This window comes from Martes martes (assembly GCF_963455335.1).
Source record: "Martes martes genome assembly, chromosome: 6".
In the NCBI taxonomy this organism is placed as follows: domain Eukaryota; kingdom Metazoa; phylum Chordata; class Mammalia; order Carnivora; family Mustelidae; genus Martes; species Martes martes.
In genome coordinates, this window is record NC_137893.1 from 68,601,035 (window position 1) to 68,618,931 (window position 17,897).

The following is a 17,897-nucleotide window of genomic DNA, read 5'->3' on the forward strand; positions in this document are numbered from 1 at the left end:
TTTCTGAAGGCCTCTTCCACATAGATATAACCCAAAGAGTTATGTTTGAATATATTATTTTCTGAAGGGGATTTTATCCTCATTTATATAAATCATGATTTAAAGATTGTTTTAGCTGAACTAGAAAGCCCAGTCCTTATTGTGAGGAGCCATATTTTGTTTTGTTTTGTTTTGTTTTGTTTTCATTTTTCAATTGCACATGCCCAAAGACAGTGCCTGATTATTTTCAGCTGGTAATGGATTCTAGTTCTAGGTTGTTTGTTTGTTTGTTTGTTTGTTTTCCTCTCTGCCCTATCATCCCATTCAAATGATTAATTATCAACAGATATATATGACACTGGAGAAGCATAACAGGACATTATCATTAAGGCAAACATTTTATCATTTCATGTGGATCATTCTCTCTCAAGTTCTTTCTCTTATATGTAAAAGTTTTTGTATATCAATTTTTCATAAGACAGGGAATAAATGGTAATTTTCTTAACCCTCTGAGTATAACTATTAATGATTCATCAGAATGGTAAATATATGCAGTTTTAAAATTTTACCATTCTTGGTTGTCCCTCAAATGGGACTATCCTTAACCCTGGAAAAAGAAACAGAAAAAAGCATGTATCACCTAATGAAGCAAGATTAAAGCATAAGATGTTCACAGAGTGAGAAAAGTTAGACTCCTAAATGCATTTATTAGAAAATAAGACTGTTTTGAAAATTGATGAGCTTTTTATTCAAGAAGCTGGGAAAAAAACCTACAGAAAGAAGAGAGGATCTTAGGTATGGAAAAGCAGAAATACATGAAATGACAACAGAGAAATAATAAAAGGATCAGCAACTAAAATATGGCTTTTAAAATGACTAATAATATGGCAAATATTTTACATGATTGATATAATAAAAAAAGACATAAGTAACAAATTAAATAGTAACAGGACATAAATAGAGATCTAATGCAATTGTAGACGTCATTTGTGAATGCCAGTAACAATTTTTGTTCCATACATTTAAACGAGATCAAATGCATATTTTATAAAAGAATTGGTAATAATTGTGTTAAAAGAAACAGAAAAAAAAAAACAAAAAACAAAGAAAATAACTAACTGTTGGCACAATGAAAACAATTATTTCAGCATTCTATGGGACTCTGACCTTTCTCTCCAAATTAGGACTAGAAAATTCTAGATGTGAGTTTTATGAAATGGTCAAAGGATGCAGAACCTCTACTATGTGTCAACTGTAAAAGGAATGAAAATTGCCAAAATTGCCAACTGGTTCTTTTATATTAATATATATGATATATAGTAATACTGAAGCCAAACAAAAATAGTACAAGAAAAGTGAACTATATAGTACAACAAAAATAGTACAAGAAAAGTGAACTATATAGTACAACAAAAATAGTACAAGAAAAGTGAACTATATAGATGAAACTTCATTGTGAACTTGGAGGTGAAAATTTAAATGAAGTACTAAGAAATTAAATATAACATTTATTAAGGACCTATCTTAGTAGGTTGAAAAAGAAACATATGATCAACTTAGTATTGTTGAAAGAAAATTTAAGAGACTATTTTTAATGACCTTAGGATGGGGAAGGAGTTCACTGTGGATAAACTGGAGTATATTGATTTTAAGAACATCTTTTTGGCCAAAAAAAAAAAAAAAAAGAAAGAAAGAAAGCCATACTGATGAACAGGGTTTTGAAAAATCTGCATTTTGGAGTGGATATTTATAACACCAATATCCAACAAAGAATAACTATGTAAAAGTAATGAATAACTCCTATATCTTTAGCAAAACCAAGCAATGGATTGGAATAGAAACTGAAATCTCATGAACACGGTAAAGAGGCTAGTAAAAAAAGAAATTCACACTTGAAAACCACACTTCAGATTAACAAAAATTGTGTCTATTGTTGGCAATGTCTGGTGTTGCTAAGGTTTGGAGCCTGCTAGAAGTGTAAATTGTTATATCCATTTTGAAATTTGACATCAAATAGAGTTGAAATCTAGAGAACCTGTGGCATATGTGCTCAAAGAGATATGTATGAAAATGTTCACCGTGTCATGAGTAATGGCAACAAAATGAAAAAGATCGGGCTGGTAAATTGTAGAAAAATCTTGAAAATTGATATGGGACACTAGGGAAATGGTCGACAGCCGCCCATATCAACTTGAGTAAGTTTCAAAGGCAATAGTAACTGAAGAAAGGACATTACTGAAGGATGCATATGATACAATTTACGTAAAATCTTTTTTTTTTTTTTTAGAGATTTTATTTATTTGACAGAGAGAGATCACAAGTAAGCAGAGAGAGAGAGAGAGGGAAGCAGGCTCCCCATTGAGCAGAGAGCCAGATGCGGGACTCGATCCCAGAACCCTGAGATCATGACCTAAACCGAAGGCAGCGGCTTAACCCACTGAGCCACCCAGGTGCCCCTACGTAAAATCTTAAAACATGCCAAACAACTCTGGACATTGCATTATAATAGGGCAAACATGCATGAGAATGAGACCCAAATTTAGGTTGGGTCTCTGGGAAGGCAGAGATTGAGGAAGGAAATGCCATAAGATGTGAAAAAGGTGGTCAGGGGACGTCAGTCATATTTGTAATGAGCTGTTTCTTAACAACAACAAAAAATAAAAGTTGAAGCAAATATGGTTAACTGTTAGAACCTGATGGAGCTTCATAACTAGGTCTTGGTTCCAGACACTTGCTATGGTACAATCTTACCTTCTGTATATTTGAAGTATTTCATGATAACGAAAGTAAATTCATTAAAAACAAGAAACTGGAAGCAATTCTTTAAAAGAAAAGGGGGAGAGGGTTTGGCAGGGACTTTATGCAGGATGGAATTGTATTAAAATGTTTCACTTCCTGCTCTAAAAACCTGGGGACTTCATTTTAAGGAAATCACATTCTTATCTTAACCTCAATCTTCTGGATAAAAGTTTAGGTCTGTTTTCCCTGACTTTTGGAATTTTTCCAAATGCGATCTTTCAGCAGTAAGGATTCAGGGGTCTTATGGTAGGAGTGTCTTTGGACAATGTGATCATTAAAGGAAGGTTACCTTGAGAAGTGAGAAAAATGATTTCTTTAGATTCAAATCAAAGTTTGGATGCATATTAAGGAACAAACAAACCCTGTATATATACTCTGTGTGATTAGGGGGAAAAGTTTGTACCGCCTTTTTTTTTTTTTTTTTTTTTTTTTTGGTTAGCTGTTTCTGGAGAAGATTTTAAAAAGAACTCTTTATAGTCTCTTTTGAGCATTTTGTTTTCTTCTTTTCTGGGCATGGTTAACAAATTAAAAAGCCTATTTCCTCTCCACAGCTGTGCGTCATTACCTTGGGGACTATTATGGGAACAAATTCTAAAGGAGTTCATTCTGCTGTCTAGCAGCAAGAGCTTTTAACATAAACAAGCCTGGAACCTCCTTGATTGTTCCTCTACTCAGACTGTCCTGCCAGCTGACTGTGGTGCCTTCCCTGATAGCAGACCCCTGACCTCTGAAGTAATGCTGCCCTGAAGATACCAGGATGCAAGCACAGGTCTGAAGTAAATTCAGTAACTTTGCTTACTGATGAGGTCCTGAAGAGGTCATGGGTGCAGCATCCGCAAGTTATGGGAAACTGGATTGTTCAAGGATATTGTGTGGTATTTAATTTTTTTTTTAAAGATTTTACTTATTTATTTGACAGAGAAAGAGAGATCGCAAGTGGGCAGAGAGGCAGGCAGAGAGAGTGAGGGAAGTAGGCTCCCCCTGAGCAGAGAGCCCAGTGCGGGGCTCCATTCCAGGACCCTGAGATCATGACTTGAGCCGAAGCAGAGGCTTAACCCACTGAGCCACCCAGGAGCCCTGGATATTGTATTTTAAACCTATTGGTATTTGTTAATTTTTACTCTTCCCATGAAAATGAGAAACTAAAACTAATTTTTTTTGAAAAATCAGTATTTTCCAGTAGGGAAAACTAACATATTTTAAAGTTCTGACTTCTTAAATAGCTGAAATAGCATGTTATACCAAAGATCCATCCACGAAATGAGAGTTTTATAAAGATTATTTAAGGTTAACAGGACGATAATGAAGCCGTTGCTGGTTTTGTTTTTAATGCTAGTTTGACTTCAAGTATTTAAATTTACTTTGTTTGCTAGGTATCCTCACCTTATCAGAAAAAAATTTACTTAACAAGACTAATTTGGAGAATTGAGAAAGTTAAGACTTTGGGAAATGGGACAAGGGTAGGGACAATATAATTTTCTAGGATATTAACCATTTATCTGCTTGAGAGACAAACAGAATGATGTGGGTGCTTACTGAGAATGAACTTGACTGTATATAAAATTAATAAATCCTAGTGGATCCTTCTAATTGACTTGCAACAATAAAAGGATGTTCGTAAATGGTGCTGGCATATGGTCAACTCCAGCTGAGATCACTGATCTCAAGACTCTTGGATTTTTAGAGTTGGAGCAGTTTTTATATCGATGAGGAACTATGGCTCAGACAGGTTAATGGACTTGGGCAAAGCCACACATCACAGTGGTCTAGGTATCTTTTTTTTTTTTTTTAAGATTTTATTTTTTTAGAGCAGTTTTAGGTTCACAGCAAAATTGAGAGGATGGTACAGAGATTTTCCATATACGTCCTGCTCCCATCCAAAAATCCCCCCACTGGAGTGGTAATTTGTTACAAGTGATGAAGCTATATATCATAATCACCTAAAGTCCATAGTTAACTTTAGGGTTTTTTTCCTTGGTGTTATACCTTCTATGGGTTTGAGTAAATGTATAATGACATCTATCCATCATTATGATGTCATACAAAGTATTTTCACTCTCCTAAAAATCCTCTGTGCTCTGTACTTTGACTATCCATTCTCCCTCCCCAACCCCAACCAGCAGCCAACCCTTGATGACCACTGATCTTTTTACTGTCTCCACAGTTTTGCTATTACCCCAAGGTCATATAGTTGGAATTATACAACATGTATCCTCTTCAGCTTGACTTCTTTCACTTAGTAATATGCATTTTAACTTTCCTCCATGTCTTTTCATGGCTTGATAGCATGAAGAGCTGAATAATATTCTACTGTTGGGATGTACCCCAATTTATCCATTTAACTTCTGAAGTATATCTTGGTTCATTTCAAGTTTTGGCAATTACAAATGAAGCTTCTACGAAACACCCGTATACAAGTTTTTTGGTTTTTTGTTTTGGGTTTTTTGTTGTTGCTGTTTGTTTTGTTTTGGCTTTTTGACGTTAGTTTTCAACACTTTGGGGAAATACTAAGGAGTGCAATTGCTGGATTATATGGTAACAGTATGGTTATCTTGTTTTTATTTTTATAAAACTGTCTCCCGAAGTGGCTGTACCATTTTCCATTCCCACAGTAATGAATAAGAGTTCCCGTCGCTCTTTCTCCTCTCCAGCATGTGGTGGTGTTAGTGTTCTGGACTTTGGCTATTCTACTGGATGTGTAGTGGTATTTCACTTCTATTTTAATTAGCAGTTAATGATAACATATGATGCAGAACATCTTTTCCTACGCTTATTTGTCATGTGTATATCTCCTTTGATGAGGTGTCTGTTAAGGTCTTTGGTCCATTTTTAAAGCAGGGTCTTATGTGTTTTTACTATTGTGTTTCAGGAGTTCTTTGTATACTTTGGATAACAGTCCTTTATCAGATGAGACTTTCACACATATATTCTCCCAGTCTGTGATTTATCTCTCATTCTCTTGACATTGTCTTATCCAGAAATTCTTAATTTTAATGAAATCTCATTTATCAATTATTTTTTTCATGGATCATGACTTCGCTGTTGTATCTAAAAAGTCATTGCCACATCCAAGGTCATCTAGGTTTTCTCCTCTGTTATCTTCTAGGTGTTCATAGTTTTGCATTTTACATTTATGTCTATGATTCATTTTGAGTTAGTTTTTGTGAAGGGTTTAAGGTCTGTGTCTAGATTCTTTTTTTGAGGGGGGGGGTGGGTATGGATATCCAGTTGTTCCAGCACCATTTTTTGAAAAGACCATCTTTGCTCCATTGTATTGTCTTTGTATCTTTGTCAAAGATCAGTTGTATATATTTATTTATGTCTATTTCTGGATCTCTATTGTACTATGCTGATCTGTCTATTCTTTCTCCAATGCAACATTGTCTTGATTACTGTAGCTTTACAGTAAATCTTGAAGTCAGGTAGTGTTAGTTGTCCACCTTTGTCCTCCTTCAGTACCATGTTGGCTGTTCCGGGTCTTTTGTTTCTCCATATAAACTTTAGAATCAATTTGTTGATATTCATAAAATAATCTTCTGGGGTTTTGGTTGGGATTGCGTTGAATCTGTAACTAAGTTGGGAAGACTTAACATCTTGACAGTATTGAGTCTTCCTATTGGTGAATATGAAATATTTCTCCATTTATTTAGTTCTTTGATTATTCATAGCTTTAGTTTATTTCATTTCCTTTGTGTCCCAGTCATGCCTTAATTATATGATCCTTTCAATCTGAGACCATAAATAATGCCCTATTAAAGAAGTTTCCCCAAAACTCTTCTAGAGCCTTTCTGAGAGCTACTTTACCCAAACTTCCAAAATTCTTAGCAAATTAATGAAATAACCTTTTGTTTTGAAATTCAATATGTTTAGAAATTCAATATGAAAGATATTATGCTCTGTTCTGGAGGTGAAACAAACTAAATCATTGTTCCTCAAGAAGCTAAGCTTGATGGTATAGATGAGACACCTGTAGAAACCTACCCAAAGATTTTTAGGGGTATTTGTGCTCAGGAGATATCAGGGACTTGATTTTTCCTATCTCTTATTATCTTGAAACAAGGTTATTACAGCTGAATTACAGTGGGATTATTTGTTATTTGAATGAAGATTGTGTCCACATTACATTATCCCAAGTGATATTACCTGATATATAGGAAGGAAGGGTTTTATAATTGGTGGCATCTTGGCTTTGGCTATGGTGCTTTCTTAATATTTTGGCTGGCTTAATAAGCATTGTCATTTCCTATATTAAATGGTGTATCCTACACAAAACATAGACCTAAATAGTGCTGTATATAATTATCATTGTCTGTATGTTTTTTGGTGTGGTTGTTGTTTTTTTCTTTTTTCCTCTACTGTCTTAGGCAGAAATCTGTTCCAAATTAAAATAGACTTCTGATTAATCATTTGGAAAATGGCCTTCTGTTTGCCAAAGATTTATTCAGATTCTTTTATTGCAATATTATTAGCATTTCCATTTTTCCCTCTATAATCCATATTTTAAGATTAAATTTACAAAATAGGAGGTTATCCTTGAACTAGTAAAAAAGGAAAAAATCCAAAATCCAAGAATGTGATTATAACTTGGTGTAGTCATGAAAATTCATGCTTCCAACCCACACACAAGACAAAATTTTATTAGTGTACAGTTTGTACTGTATGACCTTACATTTCAGTCTGTCATGCCCTAAAAATGCTTTTTTTACTTGGATAAGTAATAAAATTCACCCAATGGCTAAGGCTGTTTTATGTCTGATTTCCACTATGTGGCCGTACAACTTTTGGGAATGTCTGATCAGTGCCAAACAAGAGCATAATTTTACCAATTGTACATCTGTTGGCAGAATGTTTGGTGTTTGGGCTCTGTCTCCCACTCAGAATTTTATCCTTACATGTAGTTTGTCTAGTTTTTATTTTACAAGTCCAAGAAACAATTTCATTTTGGCCTAAAACACACCTTTTTTTTTTATGTACATTGTAGTGGTTTTCTTGCTGTTACTTTTGAGAAGAATTTTAATGAACTCACAAAAAGTTGAATTAAATTAAAATATACACAACAAAACATTAGGCATCTAGAGGTTCAGAATCATGCATTCAGAGGTGACCTGGTTGGTTCTACCACTGAGTAGCTCCCTTACTTAAGAATTTGCCATTCTTACATAAGAATTTGTCATTGTAAAGTTGTGCAGGTGAGGTAAACACACCACCAGGCAAGGTAGGCACAAGGCAAGATTTATTAAAGGCACTCTCCTGCGAAGTTTCAGGGCTCAGGAGAAGGGGAGCCAGGAAAGTCACACCGGGAGCAGGTTGGCACTCTCTCAGGGGAAATTCCGCAACTGGGGAAGGGGAAGTCGAGGAAGTCATGCTGGGAGGGTGTCAGTAGGGTCTTTTATTGGGCCAACGCAGGGCATGGGTTCACATCCATACATGGTAAGGTATTTGATAATCGGAGGGTATGGCGGGGGGGGGGGGGTCCTGATACTCCTGTTTCCTGCATAGGTATCGGGTTACCTATGGAGACATGACCTGGGCATACATCCTTTTGGCAGGAGAGTCAAGGGTTAAGGAAGGGGGGTGGTGCTGGAAGATGACGGGGTGGGGGGGGGTGGTCATTTCTACTGTTCCTCCTGCATTCCTGGAGCCTCCAACCCAACACCATTACCATGTAATGCACTAAAATGAGAGTCCAAAACCCACTCACATGAAGTAAGCCCTTTTCAAGTCACATCAGTACAAAAATTCAATTAAAAAGCCTAAATATGTCATCAGACAATTGCATTGATCAAGCTCATTACTAAAAGACAGGCAGTATCTTACCAAGTCGATTTTAAACTTCCTAGATACGTAAATTCTTTGGAAAAACGAAAGGACAATATCTTGGGATACATGAAGAATAGACAGGGCATTAGTCCTATATGCATCTGACTAAACACAATCCAGTCTTCTCAGGAGCTGCTTTGAGAGAGGGAGTCCCAGCTGTCAGCTTGGAATCTTCTTTTCCATAAGCACTTCCCTGTGCCAGTGGGTGGCCAGCACATGGCAGTTACTGAGTCAAGTCTTAAGCATACAAAGAAGCCCCTCTTCTCCAGTGGCAGTCCCAGGCACCTCTGACAAGAATGGGGCCATCTGGTGGGTCCCCAGCCTCTCAAGCTCATCCTCCATCTCTACTTATGGTAGAAATAAATTTTGGAAAACTGTTTGTTTGCTTTCCCCTAGCAAACAGATAGACATGCTCGTCTAAAATAACTTTTTCTTTCACTTTGCAAACTTGCTATTTTATTTCTAAAATTCTAGGATTTTCAAAATGTGTTTAAATGGGGATTTTCTAGCTCTAGCAGCAGGCTTAAGAAGAAGTAAAAACTATGGCACCTAAGGGAATGTATAATTGTGAATAAAAATTGAGTGGCTAATAATGTGAAGAAGTTTTTTTAATATGTATTTACAAAGTTGATGGTGTTGCTTAATTAACAATATAGTATTCAACATTCAAAGACAGGAGGTCATAAAATGTGACATGACTTAAAAGGCAAAACCTGAGGAACATCCTTAACACAAGAGGACAAAGAAGAAGGAGAGCCCAGAGAGACAGAAAAAGACTGGCCAGAGAGGAGATGTATTAGGAGAATTAAGGGATTGACAAAGGCCATTGAATGATAAAAGTAGGGTCTCTTTTACAGTGACTTAAGATGTGATAAGACAATGAGAAAGAGAGTCAGTATGTACAAACATTTCTTCAAAAAACTATTTGGTTGTCAAAGGGAGGAAAGAAGTAGAGTAATAACTAGGGGAGAAAGTGGAAATTGGAAAGATCTTAAAAGTGGAAGAGGCTTGTATACTTTTAAAATACTAATAGAAAAAAATCCAGTTGAGAGTAAGGAACTTTAGATACAGGAGAGGAGGTAGGCAATGAATAGATTAAATTCCCTGAAGGAAGTTGGGAATGTTGGCACCCAGACAATGAGTAAACAGAGTAGCTTCAGATGGAAGAAGAAGCATCTCTTCCATTATGTTTGTGTGGATAGATACATAGATAAGTAGATATAGAGATAGGTAGATAGATATGCATATACATCTATATCTATCTATCTGACAAGATGATTTGCGAATGCACATACTTATGTAATTTTGATAGTTCTCATCTTACAAGTAATTTTTATTTTGTATTATTTTATTTATTTTATTAAATATCATGATATTTAAAAATCAATCCATGGGGCACCTGGGTGGCTCAGTGGGTTAAGCCTCTGCCTTCAGCTCGGGTCATGATCCCAGGGTCCGAGCCCCGCATCAGGCTCTCTGCTCTCTGCTCTGCGGGGAGCCTGCTTCCTCCTCTCTCTCTCTCTGCCTGCCTCTCTGCCATCTCTATCTGTCAAATAAATAAATAAACCTTTATAAATAAATAAATAAATAAATAAAATTAAATAAAAATCTATCCATAACCAAGCCTCTAATGATTGTCATTCCTAAGCCTGGTTTTATAACTAATATTTTTATTTAATGTAATTAATGTAATTAAATGAATTTCTCCCTTCTGGACAGTTTTGAGAATTTAGCATATTTACAACATTGTTTTGAAATATAAAGTACTCAGGTATATCATGCTTTGCATCATATACAGAATTTTTATTTCTACCTTATATAGTTTCTATCTTTATAGTATACATTTATTTGGCATTAGGATTTCCCTCTAGTGGATGGAAAATCATTTTGAAAATTTTGGTTATAGCTTTTAGATTTAGATGGTAGTCTGTATAAATAACTTAAGGTGTGTAGCTTAAGAAATAAAATGATCAGAAATTCTGGAAAAATGTTTGCAAAAAGATGTTTATTGTATCATCATTCATAAAAAATACATAGAAAAATTGGACACAATCTAGAATTCAATCATAATGGATGAGTATATTATAACTAATAAAATACATACCTATTTATATTATTCACAAAATTTAAATAATATCAATGTTTATATGACAGTGATTGATAAATGGCATGCAAGTTTTATAAGTGTAATTTCTTTATTATGTTAATATAACAATGCACTGAGAGAGTGTAGAAGATCATTTGATAAGTTGTTTGTTTTGATTCCTTGTTTTTTATGCTTACCTGTGTTTTTAAAAATAGGAATGTAAAAATTTTATAAGCAGAAAAAAATTAATATATTTTGAGAGACATGTTATCGATTGTTCTATTTTGAGGAACGTATGTTTACATTGTTTCTAATCACTAAGCTTTTAGGTGATATGCCCATCTTGTAATAAATCTATTGTTTCATCTTAAGTGTCAGACTTGATATTTACTTCGATACCCATTTCTATTTTATGTGATAAAAATGATGTCAATTACATTTCAATAAAAAATCTTCTTTTTCTTCTAAATTTGCCACAATTTTTTCCCCCTGAAAATTAAAACATTTGCATATAATAAAGGGAATATAGGCTAAATGCAAAGGCAAAAAAGAGTCAAGTCCATTCCACTTAAGATTTGTGGTAGTTAACATAAATCATCTTTCTCTGCCTTTCCTCTAGCTCGTTCCAGCTGGACCTCGTTCCTTGGTCTGTGCCTTAAGTCAGAGGACAGTATGTGCTCTACCTGTACTGAGCATTTTATTATTTGTTAGAATTTTTCCTAGTGCTAGGTCATTTTGGGCAAGAAGTCTTTGCCAGTTAGAAAAGAGGCAGAAGGGAAAGCAAAAATAATGTACTCTAAAAAGGACAGTACTTGCAAGTTGCATATAATTGTATTATTTTAAACCAGCAAGAGTTGGGTTTAGTGGTGGCAGCCACATCCATCCTGGAGCTTGTCACTGAAGAGAACCAGGTATTACAGGAGCCACAAGCAGACTGTACAATTAGGGTTAGGTGAAAGGATTGGGTAATGCTGCAACAGTCACTGTTACATAACACCCCAGTTGCTGCCCAGGGATATGAGCGGTAACTGAATATTATAGCGGGAACTGTTAGCTTTGTCGCAGCCAAGGGTCACTTGTTGTTTCCATTATAAACCTTGTTTTGTAGTTAGTTGGTTTATAACCTAGACAGTTTAATTCGCATCAGGCCGAAAGCTGGCATTCAAATTAGAAGCCCAGAGGCACTTTTTTTCCCCCAATGATAGAATTTTGAGCTAGAAAGAATCTGAGAGATCATTTAATCCAACTTCTATTTTGCAAATAAGTAGACTAAAGCCCAAAGAGGGAGCGAAATGTGCATAATGTTAGATGGTGACCATGAGGCAGAACCAAATCCATGATACAGGTTTTTCTGCCTTCCTGATTAAAACAAAATACAACAAAACAAAATGAACCTTTACCACCCTATGGTAATATAATTTCTTTGTAACATAGCCACAGGGAACAGGTGCTGGCAATCTTATCTATACCAGGGCTCCCCTTTGATATGTTGAAGTGACTTGCCCAAGGATATGCAGCATGCTGAATGGCAGGATAAGAAAGAATGCAGGCCTGTTTTGTGACTGTTTTTGCATTTTTAGATTCTTTTTGTCCAGTCTTATCAATTGATATTCCAATGACTTATTCAATATCCCCAAAGAAATGACTCTTAAACCACTGATAAGTGGGTCTCCAGTTCAGTACATTCTCGTGGCCATAAAATGAATGAAAAATTGAATTGGGGGGGGAAAAAGAGGGTTATGAAACAAGAATCATATTTCTATAAAACCACGGTTAGCTGAAAAGTGAGTTGAGTCAGTCAACTGAACTTCATTTTATCTCCATAATATCATGTTTTTTTGTGGTGGATTGTTTTTCTTTCATAAATTGCAACAGTTGTTTTTTCAATACTAATGAAGTCAGACTTTTTGATGTAAATAGAGTAAATGGCATTTTCTTGAGCTGTGTATTTTATCCACTTGGCTGGAACTAGATCTATACAACTTGACTTCATGCATAGCTGGCTTTCCTGAAATCCAACCCAGAAAAACATCCTACATCATTACACCATGGCTGAGTATTTAAAAGTGACCTTGTCTCCCAGATCTGGAAGCCCATTCTACCAAGGCAGTAGAATAGGATTTTTTATAAGCTCATGCCATAAAATTAGCATTCAAATGTCAAAACATAGTTTTAAACCCAGCATGCAGTTAGTACTCCCACTTTTCTTTATCTTTACCTCTTTGTTTACACCATGACTCTTGTTACTTTTTTTGAACAGGTCTTTTTGCCCTTATATTTATTAAGTTTTTTTTTAGTTCAAGGACCATCCATATTTACATTCCTTCTTCCATACATGGTAACTTGTGTGGAACCATTTTGATTTTCATTTGTATGATCAAAATTTATATTATTCGTGATATTATTTACTTGGAGATATACTTATGCAAAATACAAAATTATTTTATTAACAGTGGTCATTTCCTCTAGAAGAATATGATGAGAAATTGAATTAAGCCCAATTTAGGATAGGAAAAAGAGGAAAATGCTATGAAAACTGAAACTTTTTTTTTACTTTTGTTTATGAGAAATCAGAAAGGAGCTGGGAGATAGAATTCTCAGAATATAATTTGATAAACTTAACCCAACCAAGAAAACTTCTCTCTTGTTTCTTGTACATTTTTCAGTACTTTTGTGTTCTTTTTCACCTTTATTCCCCAAAATAAGATATTGGCTTATGATTACATTTTGTTTATACTTTCTGTCTGTGGTCATTGTTCTTTAAGTTTATGATACCAACAGCCTGAAATTCCCATAAACTAGGAAAACCATATGGAGGAAGTAGGTGGTAATTGGCAAAAAGAAAGCATAATATGGAGAGAATTAGTCAAAGGCTGTTGTAATAATTTGGCTCAGTTAGGGGAATCATTTGTTTTGCAGTTCTTGTCCAATATATTATAACATTATTGGAGATGACTTCATAGGTCAAGTGTCACTAAGAAACCTCATATTTTTATTTAGCATGAAGAGATCCAGACTTGCCAGAAAGTCAATATTTATCAGGGTAACTTCATTTAATATTTTTATTTTCTCCATAACCTAATCCCAATTTCTGGAGTTGACAACGTTAGTCAGTGGTTTAGGTTTCCTCATTTTGTTGGAAATGGTGTATGCCACCAACCTAACTTTTTGTTACTAAGCAGTGAGACTAGGCTAAAGGTGCTTTCTCACTGAATAGCACGTATCTGTGGTTTGAAAGCATGGGTATTAGTGGACTTCCTGGAATTACTATTGGGTTTCAGGTATGTTTGGGGGCCTATTTTAGGAGTTTGGGATCACCAGGTTGAACATTAATATCTTGTAGGAAGCACATGTCTTTAAGAAAAATCCATGTGCCCTCAGATTGCATAATAATGAAAACCTAAGTGTATTACGGAGAGCTTGACAGACAAATGCAATCGTGCTGTCTGGCTGTAAAGCCACTAAAAAGGAAAACTGAGTTGAGATGAAATGACAGCTATGCAGAATCCTTGTTCTAAGTCTGAACTTCAGTCAACCCTTGAAGAAGGTGGTAAAACTGACCCATGTTCTCTCATGACCACCACTGTTCTTTTGTGTAGACCTACCCAAGCATGGCTTACCTACAGTCACAGAAGTATCAGACCATGCATAAAACTACATGCTACCCATGTTTCTGGCCTGAATGAAATTGCATCTTGTAACTTCTAGGAACCTATGTAATTTCCAAAGTGCTGAGAAGTAATTCCATAATAGAAGGTATCTTCTGAAAGAGAAAGTGACTTAGTCAAATTAGACAATGCTACTGAATAATCAGATACACACACATGGACATCCTTACATCTTTATCTATTAGGTGAGTGTTTGTCCCGGACCATTTTCTGTCCGAATATGTAAAATTCTTCCATTGTATATTATATTCTATTACCCATTACTAATGCTACCTTTTACGTGTATAGTAGCTTAATACCCAAAACACTTTCACGTCTATACAATTTTCATCTGTTTTTGCTTTTCATTCTAGGAGATTTTCCTTGATGTGACTAGGTTCTTAAACCAGGACTATTCTTTTATTCAATCTTTTTATGAATAATTTTATTTCCACAATCATGGTTTTAAACTGTTTTTATTTTTGGAGGCATAGTTTTAAGTTCCAATAAAGTTTTTGGTTCTCTGGCTGTTCTTCTTTCATAGCAACATATTTTTGTTTTATTGATAAAATATTCTCTGGGATCTTGGAGGATGATTCTTTCAAATTCTCCTTTGATACAATTTCTTTCTTTTGCCTAGAGTATCAGCTTCCTTCTTTGTTCTTTCGGTTTTCTTTCAACACCTAATGAACTATAGTGTTGGGTTTTTGTAATTTTGTTTTTGTTTTTATGTGTATGAATGAAAGGCAGAAAGGAAAGAGCAAGATAGGAAAATGGTATGTTGATTTATCCATTGACTAGGTTCATTATGCCTCCCAAAATTTACGTTGTGTTATTTTAATACGATGGCACTAAATTTAACACTAAATACAAAATTTAATACTACAGTATGTGAGAGAGGAAAAATTATGCCTCATACCTATGGGTGCAGTCTAAAGTCCATCAGTTCGACCACCGAAATCTGTATACTTTGATTCATCAGTTTTATTTCTAGAAATATACACTAAGGAAATAATTAAGGTTATATTTACAAAGAACTAGGTGCAAGAACATTCATCACACCATAATAATGTAAGAATGCAATGTCAATGTTAAGACTGGTGTGCTTGGTAAATAAGTCACAGTGATTAAGATAATGGAGACTTTAGAAGTTCTATCTTGAAGAATGATTTAAGAAAAAAAGGAAATGCTCACAATGTTTGTAAAAAGAGAAAATGCAAAGTAGTCGAAATAATATAATACTATTTAAAAAATAAAGGAAATATTTGTGTGTGTGTGTGTGTGTGTGTGTGTGTGTGTGTACTACAGGGAAATACAACAAAATATTAACCAAGGTTATCATTGATGATGAGAACATTATGGTTGTTGTATTTTGTTTTATTGCAGTAATATTGTTCCTCTTATTTGTAACACATAATTTTAAAAATTTTTATTATATAGTACTTAATATGCATAACATATGTAACATATGTATAAGTTCTGAAACATAATAAAATAAACAACAATTAATCAATTTCTAGATTTATAAACTAGAGTATTATCAACAGCTTTGGAACTACCTGTGTATACTTGTTTATTTTTTTCATATCTTATCTTCCTGTGCCCAAAGGTAATCACTCTCCTGAATTTTGAATTTATTGTTCATTTTTTAAAAGTCTTCCAAAATACATTCCTTAGTTTTTCTTACTTTTGAGTTTTACAAAATTGAATCATATTTATAATGTTTTATCACTTTTTTCCCTGGCACATGTTTAACGCTTCATTATTTTCACTCCTGTATAATATTCCAGTTTATCACTATACCCTTTTTTAATTAAAATGTCTTCTGTCCCTGATCATTTAAGTTTCAAGTATTTTTATTATTTATTTATTTTAAAATATTTTATTTATTTATTTGACAGAGAGAGGGGGAGAGAGAGAGCACAAGTGAGGGGAGCAGCAGGCAGAGTTGGGGAGGCTCCCTGCTGAGCACAAAACCTGATGCAGGGCTCAATCCCAAGATCCTAGGATATGACCTGAGCCAAAGGCAGACACTTAACTGACTGAGTCACCCATACACCCCTTAAGTATTTTTACATGAGTAATATTGTTAGAAAATTATTATACTTGGCTCATGATCTAGAGGTAAAAAGATTACTCTAGATAGTAACTTGCAGAATAGCTGGGAATATGGATATCTGTATAATAGGAAGTCTTCTTTGAAGGTGGCAAAGCTTTAATTTATTTAGATCTTCTTTAATGTCTCTCAATAACATTTAAATGTTTTCTCCATGAAGGCCTTATACATTTTCATTGGATATATTTCTATGCATCTTGTACTCTAAGCTGACATAACAAAATAGTACCTATTTTACAATTTCATTTTCAACACTTTATTGCAACTATATACAGGTTTCTATATATTAATTTTCTCCAAGTATGTGGCCATATTGTCTCATTAATTCTGTTGATCCTTTGGGGCTTTTTCCATCTGTAAATTATAAAGATTTTAGTTTCTTTCCCCCAAATTTTAGAACTTACTTTTCCTTTTGTCTTACTTGACTTTCTTAGACTTCCATCTTCAAAGGAATAGTTTGTCTCAAAGCCTGATGTTTAATATAGGTTTTCTGTTGACCTCTTTTATCAGATTATAGAAATTTTGCTACTCCTGGTTTATTAAGAGATTTTAAGATAATAAATAATTGAATTTTAGCAATTGTTATAGCTACTGAGATGATTATATGTCTTCTTATTTTATTATTTTTTAAAAGATTTTATTTATTTATTTATTTTAGAAAGAGGGAGAGAGAATGAGAGTGTGAACAGGGGGAGGGGCCAAAGGTGAAAGCCATCTCCCTGCTAAGTATGGAGCCCAAGGTGGGGTTTAATCTCATGATTCTGAGACCATGACCTGAGCTAAATCATGAGTCAGGCTCCCAACCTACTGTATTACCTAGGTGCCCCTATATCTTATTCTTTTAACATACTGAATTACACTTATAGATTTTGCTAAGCTATTCAACAATGTTGAGTTTTTTGATCATAATATGATCATGGATTAAGATTCCCAAAGTATTCTTTTGCTAAAATATTGTTTAAAATACTTGCATAATAGTGCACCTGGGTGGCTCAGTTGGTTGAGGGTGGGACTCTTGATTTCGACTCAGGTTATGGTCTCAGGGTTGTGGGATCAAGCCCCTCCCTGTCCTCTCCTGTTGCCCCTCCCCCCACTCATACACATGCACACACACTCACTCTCTCTAAAAATAAATAAATAAAATCTTTAAAAAATACTTGCATGTGTGTTCATAACCTCTAATTTTCCTTTCTCATATTTACTTGTTGGGGGTGGTAGGCAAAAAATTGACCCCACCCATCAAATGATGTCCACATCTTAATCTCTGGAATCCATGTTACTTGGGAAAAGGAACTTTGCAAATGTGATAAACATTAAAGATCTTGAGAAGAAAAGGTTAGCTTTGATTGCTCAGGTGGACCCAATCTAGTCCTTCCAGTTCTTTAAAGCAGAGAACATTCCCCAGCTGTGGAGAAGCAGACAGTGTGAGAACTCAGCCCACCTTTGATGC

General features: G+C 34.8%; 1 long non-coding RNA gene across 1 annotated transcript in view; it reads left to right on the plus strand.

Moving 5' to 3' along the window:
• The first annotated feature begins 3,392 nt into the window (after window positions 1–3,392).
• LOC308345165 overlaps window positions 3,393–17,897 on the plus strand; it is a 46,570-nt gene continuing 32,065 nt past the window's right edge. Inside the window, exon 1 of the long non-coding RNA XR_013967038.1 lies at window positions 3,393–3,547. This is a non-coding gene — a long non-coding RNA (uncharacterized lncRNA). The remainder of the gene's footprint in view (window positions 3,548–17,897) is intronic.